Source organism: Amphiura filiformis, chromosome 7 (assembly GCF_039555335.1).
Source record: "Amphiura filiformis chromosome 7, Afil_fr2py, whole genome shotgun sequence".
NCBI lineage: Eukaryota > Metazoa > Echinodermata > Ophiuroidea > Amphilepidida > Amphiuridae > Amphiura > Amphiura filiformis.
This window is the reverse complement of record NC_092634.1, coordinates 68,021,603-68,034,524: the sequence shown is the minus strand read 5'-3', so window position 1 is coordinate 68,034,524 and position 12,922 is coordinate 68,021,603. Positions and strand designations below refer to the sequence as shown.

Here is a 12,922-nt window from a genome sequence, read left to right as displayed (position 1 = left end):
AGGGCTAGAAAAATGTATGTCACATTGTCAGATATTGATCCACAATTGAAGACCTGAGCGCAAGAAGACCGTAAGTCCACTTGGCCCTGAACATGTATACACTAAGGTTACGTATAGTTTCGTAGGGTTTTATAATGTTTAATACATGTTCCAGGGTGAAAACATCATGAAAGGTTGTGAAATATTTGTTTTAGCCCCTGAACATGTATAAAACATTACCAAACTATACGAAACTATACGCAATTTAGTGTATACATGTTGAGGGGCCAAGTGGACTTACGGTCTTCTTGCGCTCAGGTCTTCAATTGTAAAATTGTAAGGGAATTGCAAAAAATGTTTTTATTTTCAATTTATTGAATTAGATTCCAATTCTTGTAATACTTGTAATATCAGAATTGTTTGAACATGAACAGGCCTGGATTATTTTCCTTGTTGCGTTTAAGTGGTTTGGTATTTTCCATGCACAATACTATATCTTCTACATGCATTTTCCTATAGTTACAAAAGACCGATTTGTTACTATGGTTTTTATCTGACGCATAAGAAATGTTGTTATCAATTTTACACTTGACATGTTTGAGAAGTGATCGTATATTGTAGTTGCTGCAAATAATATTTGAATTCAAACATATTTGGTGTTTTTATTTTCTATCTATTGAATTAGATGGCAATCGCCAGATTCTAATGTTTGTAATACTTAAAGCCAACCTTGTACTATACTCATAATGAGAATGATAAATAGTATTGTGAAAATGGGCTATTCCATTTGAAGTCATCACCCTGTGGAAGATGGCACTGGTCAATTTTAGTTGAGCTATAAGCTCCCCCCTAATACTTTTCAAAATAAGTTAAAAAATATGTTACAAAATATAGAAATGAAAAAAGGTATGTATAGCACTATTTGTTTTACACATGTACACACTACATCATTCCGTGTAGTCACAAACTTATAAACTGTGGACCCTATATTATGGGCAATTTAGGTGGGTAATTTTGTGCGGGTATTAACTGTTTTGGTCAATCTAGGTGTTTGTTTTGTACGGTTATATTAAATGGGATATTCCGGTTGAAATATATTTACTTACACACACTATGGACGACATGATCAAAATCTCTTAGACGGGAGTGTGAATTTCAAATAGGATAGTACCTGAATGGGTGACTCCATTTGAAATATTGGGGAGATTAAGGTTATATTTTACGTGAGGGGATACATATTTTAACTGAAAAAGTCCAATTCACCTGCAAACAGTAAAAAATGTTGAAATCTATAGGATTTCTACCAACTTCGGACTCTATTTAGGAAATTTTGTAAGTAATTACCCAATCTTCCACACTTTTCTCACTGCATGAGGACGAATTGGGTTTGAATTATTGCTAAAATTATTGAATTAGGTCTGATTTCCAACATCTTCTTCCAGCGGGGGTGTAATGTTCAAATTGAATAGCATAATGCCATTAAGTATCACTGATGCACTTGAGTACTTCCGGTATTTTTCAATAACACCCATTATTGAAAATATTTACTATTGTGATATACAATTATATGTATTTCTTCAATTACATCCATTCTTGAAACTATTGTGACCTACACATATATTTATTTTAATTCAAAGCAGCTCTCGAGATTTAAAGTTGATACGTCAAGTACTTTCAAGGTCGAGGTAATTTGCAATTCGATAATCAATATTTTTGCTGGATATTTTGAGCCTTATCATTTTATCATGTGTATGTAACACCATAAATCATATCCGTCATCCCAAGAAAGAAATCAGTATATGCAAACACATGATACAGCATAATACTGTATTTTACTGTTTTACTGTTTAATCAGTCGGTCCGGATGGGTACACACTTGGGTCCTGATGGGACCAGGCTCAAGCACAATGCTCACGCCCAAAAAAAGCAAGTGCCTGAGTGCGTATATGCACGCTAATTGTGCGTTAAAGAAAAACTTGCCATATAAAAATACTAATTTGCTATGTAGTTTGATGACGATACATGGATATCCCTAATTCGGTAACACTTGCCGGCTCGCTCAAGTTAAAAAGCAGTATCTATATTGTAATACATATACATTTAACTGTGAGAGTATGCCTCAACTGACTGAGAGCTGGTACTGGTGACGCCATACTGGTGATGGGGATACACTGAAAACGTGACCTGCGCATGTGGCACTGAACCAAAACCACAAAGAGCATATTAAATTAATTAAGATGTCCTGAGTGTCCTTTAATGCAAATCAAGCTGAAGAACTTGCTGAGAACAATGATATGGCTAAGAATCGTGCCCATAAGCCTCCCATACAGCTCTGAATGAAACATAATAGCTCATAATATCTGGTGTGCTTGGACACAATACGAGGAAGACCGGAATAGCAGATATTTGTGAGTCAATTAAGAAAATAAGTTGCGAGATCTCAATTTTAAATGTCGTTTTTCCATATTCTTTGCTTTAATTGGGCATACCGTTCTAGAAATATATTTATCATCTGTTACATGCAACTATAATGTCGTGAAATTCCATGTACAAAAGAAGACTTCTTGATCTATCGATATATTGCTCGTGTTGATTTGAATGTTAAAGTAACAATGCATGGCATTTTATACCTTGTTCCTTCTAAATCATCTGCCGGAGAAACAGAAAAATAAAAATCAATAGTTATCTACTACATGCAACAATTATGTACAAGTACAAAAGATGATTTCTTTAGAGCATAATTTAATCGATCGGGCGTTATTGCCCCAATGCCCGTGTTGATTTGAATGTTAAAGTAACAATACATTAACATTTTCTGTCTTGTTCATTTTAATTCTGCCTTTGAAACGAAAAACTATAGATATATGGGACATGTGCAACAAAGATATCCTAGTACAAAAGAAGATTTCTTTCGAACATTATATCTTTAATCGTATAGTTTCGTAGGGTTTTATAATGTTTAATACGTGTTCCAGGGTGAAAACATCATGAAAGGTTGCGAAAGATTTGTTTTAGCCCCTGAACATGTATAAAACATTACCAAACTATACGAAACTATACGCAATTTAGTGTATACATGTTGAGGGGCCAAGTGGACTTACGGTCTTCTTGCGCTCAGGTCTTCAATTGTAAAATTGTAAGGGAATTGCAAAAAATGTTTTTATTTTCAATTTATTGAATTAGATTCCAATTCTTGTAATACTTGTAATATCAGAATTGTTTGAACATGCACAGGCCTGGATTATTTTCCTTGTTGCGTTTAAGTGGTTTGGTATTTTCCATGCACAATACTATATCTTCTACATGCATTTTCCTATAGTTACAAAAGACCGATTTGTTACTATGGATTTTATCTGACGCATAAGAAATGTTGTTATCAATTTTACACTTGACATGTTTGAGAAGTGATCGTATATTGTAGTTGCTGCAAATAATATTTGAATTCAAACATATTTGGTGTTTTTATTTTCTATCTATTGAATTAGATGGCAATCGCCATATTCTAATGTTTGTAATACTTAAAGCCAACCTTGTACTATACTCATAATGAGAATGATAAATAGTATTGTGAAAATGGGCTATTCCATTTGAAGTCATCACCCTGTGGAAGATGGCACTGGTCAATTTTAGTTGAGCTATAAGCTCCCCCCTAATACTTTTCAAAATAAGTTAAAAATATGTTACAAAATATAGAAATGAAAAAAAGGTATGTATAGCACTATTTGTTTTACACATGTACACACTACATCATTCCGTGTAGTCACAAACTTATAAACTGTGGACCCTATATTATGGGCAATTTAGGTGGGTAATTTTGTGCGGGTATTAACTGTTTTGGTCAATCTAGGTGTTTGTTTTGTACGGTTATATTAAAATGGGATATTCCGGTTGAAATATATTTACTTACACACACTATGGACGACATGATCAAAATCTCTTAGACGGGGAGTGTGAATTTCAAATAGGATAGTACCTGAATGGGTGACTCCATTTGAAATATTGGGGAGATTAAGGTTATATTTTACGTGAGGGGATACATATTTTAACTGAAAAAGTCCAATTCACCTGCAAACAGTAAAAAATGTTGAAATCTATAGGATTTCTACCAACTTCGAACTCTATTTAGGAAATTTTATAAGTAATTACCCAATCTTCCACACTTTTCTCACTGCATGAGGACGAATTGGGTTTGAATTATTGCTAAAATTATTGAATTAGGTCGGATTTCCAACATCTTCTTCCAGCGGGGGTGTAATGTTCAAATTGAATAGCATAATGCCATTAAGTATCACTGATGCACTTGAGTACTTCCGGTATTTTTCAATAACACCCATTATTGAAAATATTTACTATTGTGATATACAATTATATGTATTTCTTCAATTACATCCATTCTTGAAACTATTGTGACCTACACATATATTTATTTTAATTCAAAGCAGCTCTCGAGATTTAAAGTTGATACGTCAAGTACTTTCAAGGTCGAGGTAATTTGCAATTCGATAATCAATATTTTTGCTGGATATTTTGAGCCTTATCATTTTATCATGTGTATGTAACACCATAAATCATATCCGTCATCCCAAGAAAGAAATCAGTATATGCAAACACATGATACAGCATAATACTGTATTTTACTGTTTTACTGTTTAATCAGTCGGTCCGGATGGGTACACACTTGGGTCCTGATGGGACCAGGCTCAAGCACAATGCTCACGCCCAAAAAAAGCAAGTGCCTGAGTGCGTATATGCACGCTAATTGTGCGTTAAAGAAAAACTTGCCATATAAAAATACTAATTTGCTATGTAGTTTGATGACGATACATGGATATCCCTAATTCGGTAACACTTGCCGGCTCGCTCAAGTTAAAAAGCAGTATCTATATTGTAATACATATACATTTAACTGTGAGAGTATGCCTCAACTGACTGAGAGCTGGTACTGGTGACGCCATACTGGTGATGGGGATACACTGAAAACGTGACCTGCGCATGTGGCACTGAACCAAAACCACAAAGAGCATATTAAATTAATTAAGATGTCCTGAGTGTCCTTTAATGCAAATCAAGCTGAAGAACTTGCTGAGAACAATGATATGGCTAAGAATCGTGCCCATAAGCCTCCCATACAGCTCTGAATGAAACATAATAGCTCATAATATCTGGTGTGCTTGGACACAATACGAGGAAGACCGGAATAGCAGATATTTGTGAGTCAATTAAGAAAATAAGTTGCGAGATCTCAATTTTAAATGTCGTTTTTCCATATTCTTTGCTTTAATTGGGCATACCGTTCTAGAAATATATTTATCATCTGTTACATGCAACTATAATGTCGTGAAATTCCATGTACAAAAGAAGACTTCTTGATCTATCGATATATTGCTCGTGTTGATTTGAATGTTAAAGTAACAATGCATGGCATTTTATACCTTGTTCCTTCTAAATCATCTGCCGGAGAAACAGAAAAATAAAAATCAATAGTTATCTACTACATGCAACAATTATGTACAAGTACAAAAGATGATTTCTTTAGAGCATAATTTAATCGATCGGGCGTTATTGCCCCAATGCCCGTGTTGATTTGAATGTTAAAGTAACAATACATTAACATTTTCTGTCTTGTTCATTTTAATTCTGCCTTTGAAACGAAAAACTATAGATATATGGGACATGTGCAACAAAGATATCCTAGTACAAAAGAAGATTTCTTTCGAACATTATATCTTTAATCGTATAGTTTCGTAGGGTTTTATAATGTTTAATACGTGTTCCAGGGTGAAAACATCATGAAAGGTTGCGAAAGATTTGTTTTAGCCCCTGAACATGTATAAAACATTACCAAACTATACGAAACTATACGCAATTTAGTGTATACATGTTGAGGGGCCAAGTGGACTTACGGTCTTCTTGCGCTCAGGTCTTCAATTGTAAAATTGTAAAAAAATTGCAAAAAATGTTTTTATTTTCAATTTATTGAATTAGATTCCAATTCTTGTAATACTTGTAATATCAGAATTGTTTGAACATGAACAGGCCTGGATTATTTTCCTTGTTGCGTTTAAGTGGTTTGGTATTTTCCATGCACAATACTATATCTTCTACATGCATTTTCCTATAGTTACAAAAGACCGATTTGTTACTATGGTTTTTATCTGACGCATAAGAAATGTTGTTATCAATTTTACACTTGACATGTTTGAGAAGTGATCGTATATTGTAGTTGCTGCAAATAATATTTGAATTCAAACATATTTGGTGTTTTTATTTTCTATCTATTGAATTAGATGGCAATCGCCAGATTCTAATGTTTGTAATACTTAAAGCCAACCTTGTACTATACTCATAATGAGAATGATAAATAGTATTGTGAAAATGGGCTATTCCATTTGAAGTCATCACCCTGTGGAAGATGGCACTGGTCAATTTTAGTTGAGCTATAAGCTCCCCCCCTAATACTGTTACAAAATAAGTTAAAAAAATATGTTACAAAATAAAAAAAAAAAAAAAGGTATGTATAGCACTATTTGTTTTACACATGTACACACTACATCATTCCGTGTAGTCACAAACTTATAAACTGTGGACCCTATATTATGGGCAATTTAGGTGGGTAATTTTGTGCGGGTATTAACTGTTTTGGTCAATCTAGGTGTTTGTTTTGTACGGTTATATTAAAATGGGATATTCCGGTTGAAATATATTTACTTACACACACTATGGACGACATGATCAAAATCTCTTAGACGGGAGTGTGAATTTCAAATAGGATAGTACCTGAATGGGTGACTCCATTTGAAATATTGGGGAGATTAAGGTTATATTTTACGTGAGGGGATACATATTTTAACTGAAAAAGTCCAATTCACCTGCAAACAGTAAAAAATGTTGAAATCTATAGGATTTCTACCAACTTCGGACTCTATTTAGGAAATTTTGTAAGTAATTACCCAATCTTCCACACTTTTCTCACTGCATGAGGACGAATTGGGTTTGAATTATTGCTAAAATTATTGAATTAGGTCGGATTTCCAACATCTTCTTCCAGCGGGGGTGTAATGTTCAAATTGAATAGCATAATGCCATTAAGTATCACTGATGCACTTGAGTACTTCCGGTATTTTTCAATAACACCCATTATTGAAAATATTTACTATTGTGATATACAATTATATGTATTTCTTCAATTACATCCATTCTTGAAACTATTGTGACCTACACATATATTTATTTTAATTCAAAGCAGCTCTCGAGATTTAAAGTTGATACGTCAAGTACTTTCAAGGTCGAGGTAATTTGCAATTCGATAATCAATATTTTTGCTGGATATTTTGAGCCTTATCATTTTATCATGTGTATGTAACACCATAAATCATATCCGTCATCCCAAGAAAGAAATCAGTATATGCAAACACATGATACAGCATAATACTGTATTTTACTGTTTTACTGTTTAATCAGTCGGTCCGGATGGGTACACACTTGGGTCCTGATGGGACCAGGCTCAAGCACAATGCTCACGCCCAAAAAAAAAAGCAAGTGCCTGAGTGCGTATATGCACGCTAATTGTGCGTTAAAGAAAAACTTGCCATATAAAAATACTAATTTGCTATGTAGTTTGATGACGATACATGGATATCCCTAATTCGGTAATACTTGCCGGCTCGCTCAAGTTAAAAAGCAGTATCTATATTGTAATACATATACATTTAACTGTGAGAGTATGCCTCAACTGACTGAGAGCTGGTACTGGTGACGCCATACTGGTGATGGGGATACACTGAAAACGTGACCTGCGCATGTGGCACTGAACCAAAACCACAAAGAGCATATTAAATTAATTAAGATGTCCTGAGTGTCCTTTAATGCACATCAAGCTGAAGAACTTGCTGAGAACAATGATATGGCTAAGAATCGTGCCCATAAGCCTCCCATACAGCTCTGAATGAAACATAATAGCTCATAATATCTGGTGTGCTTGGACACAATACGAGGAAGACCGGAATAGCAGATATTTGTGAGTCAATTAAGAAAATAAGTTGCGAGATCTCAATTTTAAATGTCGTTTTTCCATATTCTTTGCTTTAATTGGGCATACCGTTCTAGAAATATATTTATCATCTGTTACATGCAACTATAATGTCGTGAAATTCCATGTACAAAAGAAGACTTCTTGATCTATCGATATATTGCTCGTGTTGATTTGAATGTTAAAGTAACAATGCATGGCATTTTATACCTTGTTCCTTCTAAATCATCTGCCGGAGAAACAGAAAAATAAAAATCAATAGTTATCTACTACATGCAACAATTATGTACAAGTACAAAAGACGATTTCTTTAGAGCATAATTTAATCGATCGGGCGTTATTGCCCCAATGCCCGTGTTGATTTGAATGTTAAAGTAACAATACATTAACATTTTCTGTCTTGTTCATTTTAATTCTGCCTTTGAAACGAAAAACTATAGATATATGGGACATGTGCAACAAAGATATCCTAGTACAAAGGAAGATTTCTTTCGAACATTATATCTTTAATCGATCTAGCGATTTTGCTCTTGTTGATTTGAACGTTAAAGTCATTTTATACATTGTTCCTTTTAACGTTTGTGCCTGAAAAAAGAAAACTAGCTATCTGTTACATGCACAATGAAGTACAAAAGGCAATTTCTTTCAAGCATATAATTTAATCGATCTAGCGATATTGCTCGTGTTGATTTCAACGTTAAAGTAACAATACATTTGTATTATCATTTTTTATGTTTTTATTTTTATGTATTTTATGTTTATTTTAATATTTCTACCTGAAAAAAAAAACCAGAAAAATAAAAATCTATTGATGTCTACTACATGCAACAATGATGTTCAAATGCTAACGGATATTTGATTGAAGCATAATAATTTAATCGATCTGGCGATACTACTCGTGTTGATTTGCATGTTAAAGTAACAATAGATTTGTTATTTTCTGATATGTTCATTTGAATTATTTTGCCTGAAAAACAGAAAACTTCTTTTGAGCATATAATTTAGCAATATTAGCCCTGTTAATTTAAATGTTTAAGTAATAATGCAATCTGCACATATCGTTCGTAGAAGTAGAAGAAGAAAAAGAAGAAGAAGAAGAAGAAAGAACGACGTGTATTAATGTTAATTCAAATAGCTTATTGTTTTCAACAAAAACAGGTCTATATATAATATATTGTTGCGTATTGGAGTCTGATGATTAAATCAAATGACTATTTTTCATATTTAAAGGGATTGTTAGATATATTTTATAAAGTGCTTTGTCTAATTGCATCAAGCACCACCCACCTCGTCGTGATTAAAATTTACCAATGCCAAATTTGAGCATCTCATGTCAATTTTAAAATCAAAGTGTATGTCATAAGTAAAAGATAGATTTCGTTGTCACAATTTCGTGCTCTATTCCATAAATTTGAGCACAATATCCATGTCTAGGCTGTAACTTTCTCCATATAAGGTATCATACTGTAGCTCCATGTCTGTAAATTAGCAAAAGCTCGATTTGGTACTGATTGCTATTTTATGCTCTCTTACACAAAGGATAAATCCGACTTTCTTGCTTTAATTACCGGTGATTAAAGATTTTGGCTTAAGTGACGAACATAATTACTATTCATACTGTTTAAAATTGATCGGCATAATGCATGGAGAGTAATATTTCATCCTTTGCTGTATATTTAATTTGTTTTAATTTGGGGTGATCCAGTACAATGTTCTCTAGTAGAACATGCAGAAATACATGGGATACTCTGCGGAACTCTATTAGTTGCAAGTCCTCATTATGGGATATTCTGGCTTCTCCTGCTACTGGGCCATCAGCCAGTCAGGCCTTAAAAACATCAAGGCCGCAAGTCCGATAGGGCTGAAGCCGGAATCTCCCATAGTAAGGACTTGATACTAATGGAGTTGTAATATGTTAGTTCTACCCCTAAATGTCCCTTATTCTTCAGGCCCTGCACTGTATCGGGGGCGAATTTATAGTTTAAACTTAATCCCTATTATTTTTGAGCAATAGTTTTCTTGTAGCCCTGCGGGAACAACCTCAATCACCAACTTTCCTCATACCTCATTAGCAAATTTTACTTATCATATTTTATGTATTTTATCAAATGGAGTATTTTATTGACGAAAATGGCTTCATCGTGGCGTGTTAGTGCAAATAAAGAAATAAATAGCCGCTGCCAGGCGGTCAATATGGACCTGTCTGTGGAATACGTGATAGTTGTGACAGATTTAATTTGACTTGGACAAAAACAGAATTGCAAGATAGTAAAGTGGGTGTCAGTGGATTGGGCTATTCCAGTTGAAATCTATACACCCTCTGTGGAAGAAATGACGTTAATCTCCCACGCAGAGTGTGTGAATTTCAAATTGGGTTACCTGAATGGGTGACTAAATTTGCAATCTATACATCGCCGATGTGGGAGATTAAGTTCTAACTTGGGAAAACTATAGTAGTGCAAACAAATGCCTTTCGACAGAATCATGATTAAAGAGAATGACCTTAACATTTGCTAAATAGCTTCAATATATTTTTTACTCTGTCGCTATATCATGCTATAATCTCACTATGGTTTTCTGTATACGTATAGATCTTTATGTGATGCATCTATGGTTACAAGCGTAAATAAGTTCTGAATAGATCTGTATTTGATGCGTCGTTCACCGTATAGATCTATATGTGATACACGTAGTAATGAATGGGTAAAAGTCGCGTAATTTCAATGTTAAAGATTGTCTTTTATATTCTTTGCTTATTTTAAAGGCAAGAATACGAGCGCAAATTGGGCATATCGTTCTGGAAATTTATTGATATCTGTCAGATGAACAATAACGTCCTTCAACGACAAAAGAAGACTTCTCCATCTCCCGATATTAGTCGTGTTGATTTAAATATTAAAATAACAATGCATTTGTCATTTTATACCCTGTTCCTTTTAAATCTTCTGCCTTAAAAACAGAAAAATAAAAAATCTATAGATATATGTTATATGCAACAATGTTGTACAATTTATAAAGAAGATTTCTTTCGATATTGTTCGTGTTGATTTGAATGCTAAACTAACAATATAATTGTTATTATTTTCTGACTTGTTCATTTGAATTCTTCTGCATGTAATCGGAAAAATAGAAATCTATAGATATCTGTTATATGATGTACAATTAATATTGAAGATTTCTTTCGAGCATATAATTTAATCGATTTAAGCACCAATGCTCGTGTTGATTTGAATGTTAAACTAACAATATAATTGTTATTATTTTCTGACTTGTTTATTTGAATTCTTCTACTTGTAGACAGAAAATAGAAATCTATAGACATCTGTTACATGCAACAATGATGTTCGAATACAAAAGAAGATTCCGTTTGAGCATATGATTTAATCGATCTAGCGATATTCCGTGTGTTAATTGGAATATTAAAGTAACAACACTTTTGTAATTTCCTGCCTTGTTCATTATATTTTTTCTGCCTGAAAAACTGAAAACTAGAAATCTATAGATGTCTATTACATGCAACAATGATGTTCAAGTACAAATGAAGATATCGTTCGAGCGTATAATTTAATCAATCTAGCAATATTGCTCGTGTTCAATTGAATGTTAAAGTAACAATACTTCTGCCTGAAAAACAGAAAACTAAAATAAAAAAATCAAATCAACCTTTAAATATTATTTGTGTTGACTTGTGAAAGTAACAATGTATAATGCATTTGTTAATATCTGGCTTATGCATTTTTAGTTTTTCTTCCTGAAAAAATAAAAGAAAAAATAAACCTGAATAAAGAATAAATCCATCCCTTCGGGAAAGAGACATTCTTCAATCAGTATAAGAATTGCTTGTCACAGTAGGTTCATATAGTTCTACTAGACGGACTATACTTGTCGTGATTTGTGGTGCTAACTGTTGAGTCCTTCTGGAAGGACTAGGTTCACATGTGAAAAAAGAGAAAAAAGGAACGAACGTAGTAACTCAAAAAGCATATTGTTTTCAACAAAAACAGACCTCGGTATTCTTGTTTTCAACAAAATAGGACTCTATGATACTCATTGTTGCCTGAGTGGTTTGATGATGAAATTAAATGCCTATATTTCTCAATTAAAAGGAATACCAGATATGCACCATGCACCACAAAGTACCGTATTATATAATTGCGAATTTGAGCATAATATCCCATGTCTAATTCATTAAACATTGCAAACTGATTGATTCTTTTTTTCGGCAGAGAATACTTTCTGGACCAAGAGCCCAGAATTGAATGCCTATATTTCTTAATTTTAGGATTACCAGATATTTTGGTTGTTAACTGCACCATGCACCACAAAAGTACTGTATTTTATAATTGCGAATTTGAACAGTAGTAGAGCAATTTAATTTAATTTTTACGTTTAACATTTAATTTTTGTTCAAATCAGTACCTGCCTTTTTCATTTTATTCCTTTATCAAAAAAAACGTTGTTTATTTCCATAGGTGATCCTGCTTCAACGACATTTATGTTTGGAACTTTTATATTGTTTATTCTAAAAACTCTTATTTGTTGTAAAGCTGTCTTTTTAAAGATAATTTGACAACAATTTTTTACAATTTTTTTACAATGTATAAAATTATGTGCAATATTATTATCGTTAAATGTTGTTAATTCGAATAAATTCAATCAATAATTCACTGCATATACATGTAACTCCCTCGCTAACTTTCTCCATACTGTATGTTTGTATAGAAAAACTTACATTTCGTGGTCGCTCGAAAGAATGATAAATCCACAACGTAGTAACATTGTTTTAGTCAACCATAACCATAGCAAAATAAAGTAAATTGATAGAAATGTAAACAGGAGATACGCACTTTGTCTATTATTAGGACCGCACGCTTTATATAAAAATTGAGTTATTATGTGTCCGAGAAGTTTTCA

The 12,922-nt window shown here is 33.2% G+C and overlaps 2 protein-coding genes across 2 annotated transcripts in view; both read right to left on the bottom strand.

Moving 5' to 3' along the window:
- The window catches only part of LOC140157537 (uncharacterized), a 281,356-nt gene that overhangs the window by 119,521 nt on the left and 148,913 nt on the right, over positions 1–12,922 (bottom strand). The window lies entirely within an intron of this gene.
- LOC140158035 (metabotropic glutamate receptor 3-like) overlaps positions 1–12,922 on the bottom strand; it is a 49,522-nt gene that overhangs the window by 10,573 nt on the left and 26,027 nt on the right. The window lies entirely within an intron of this gene.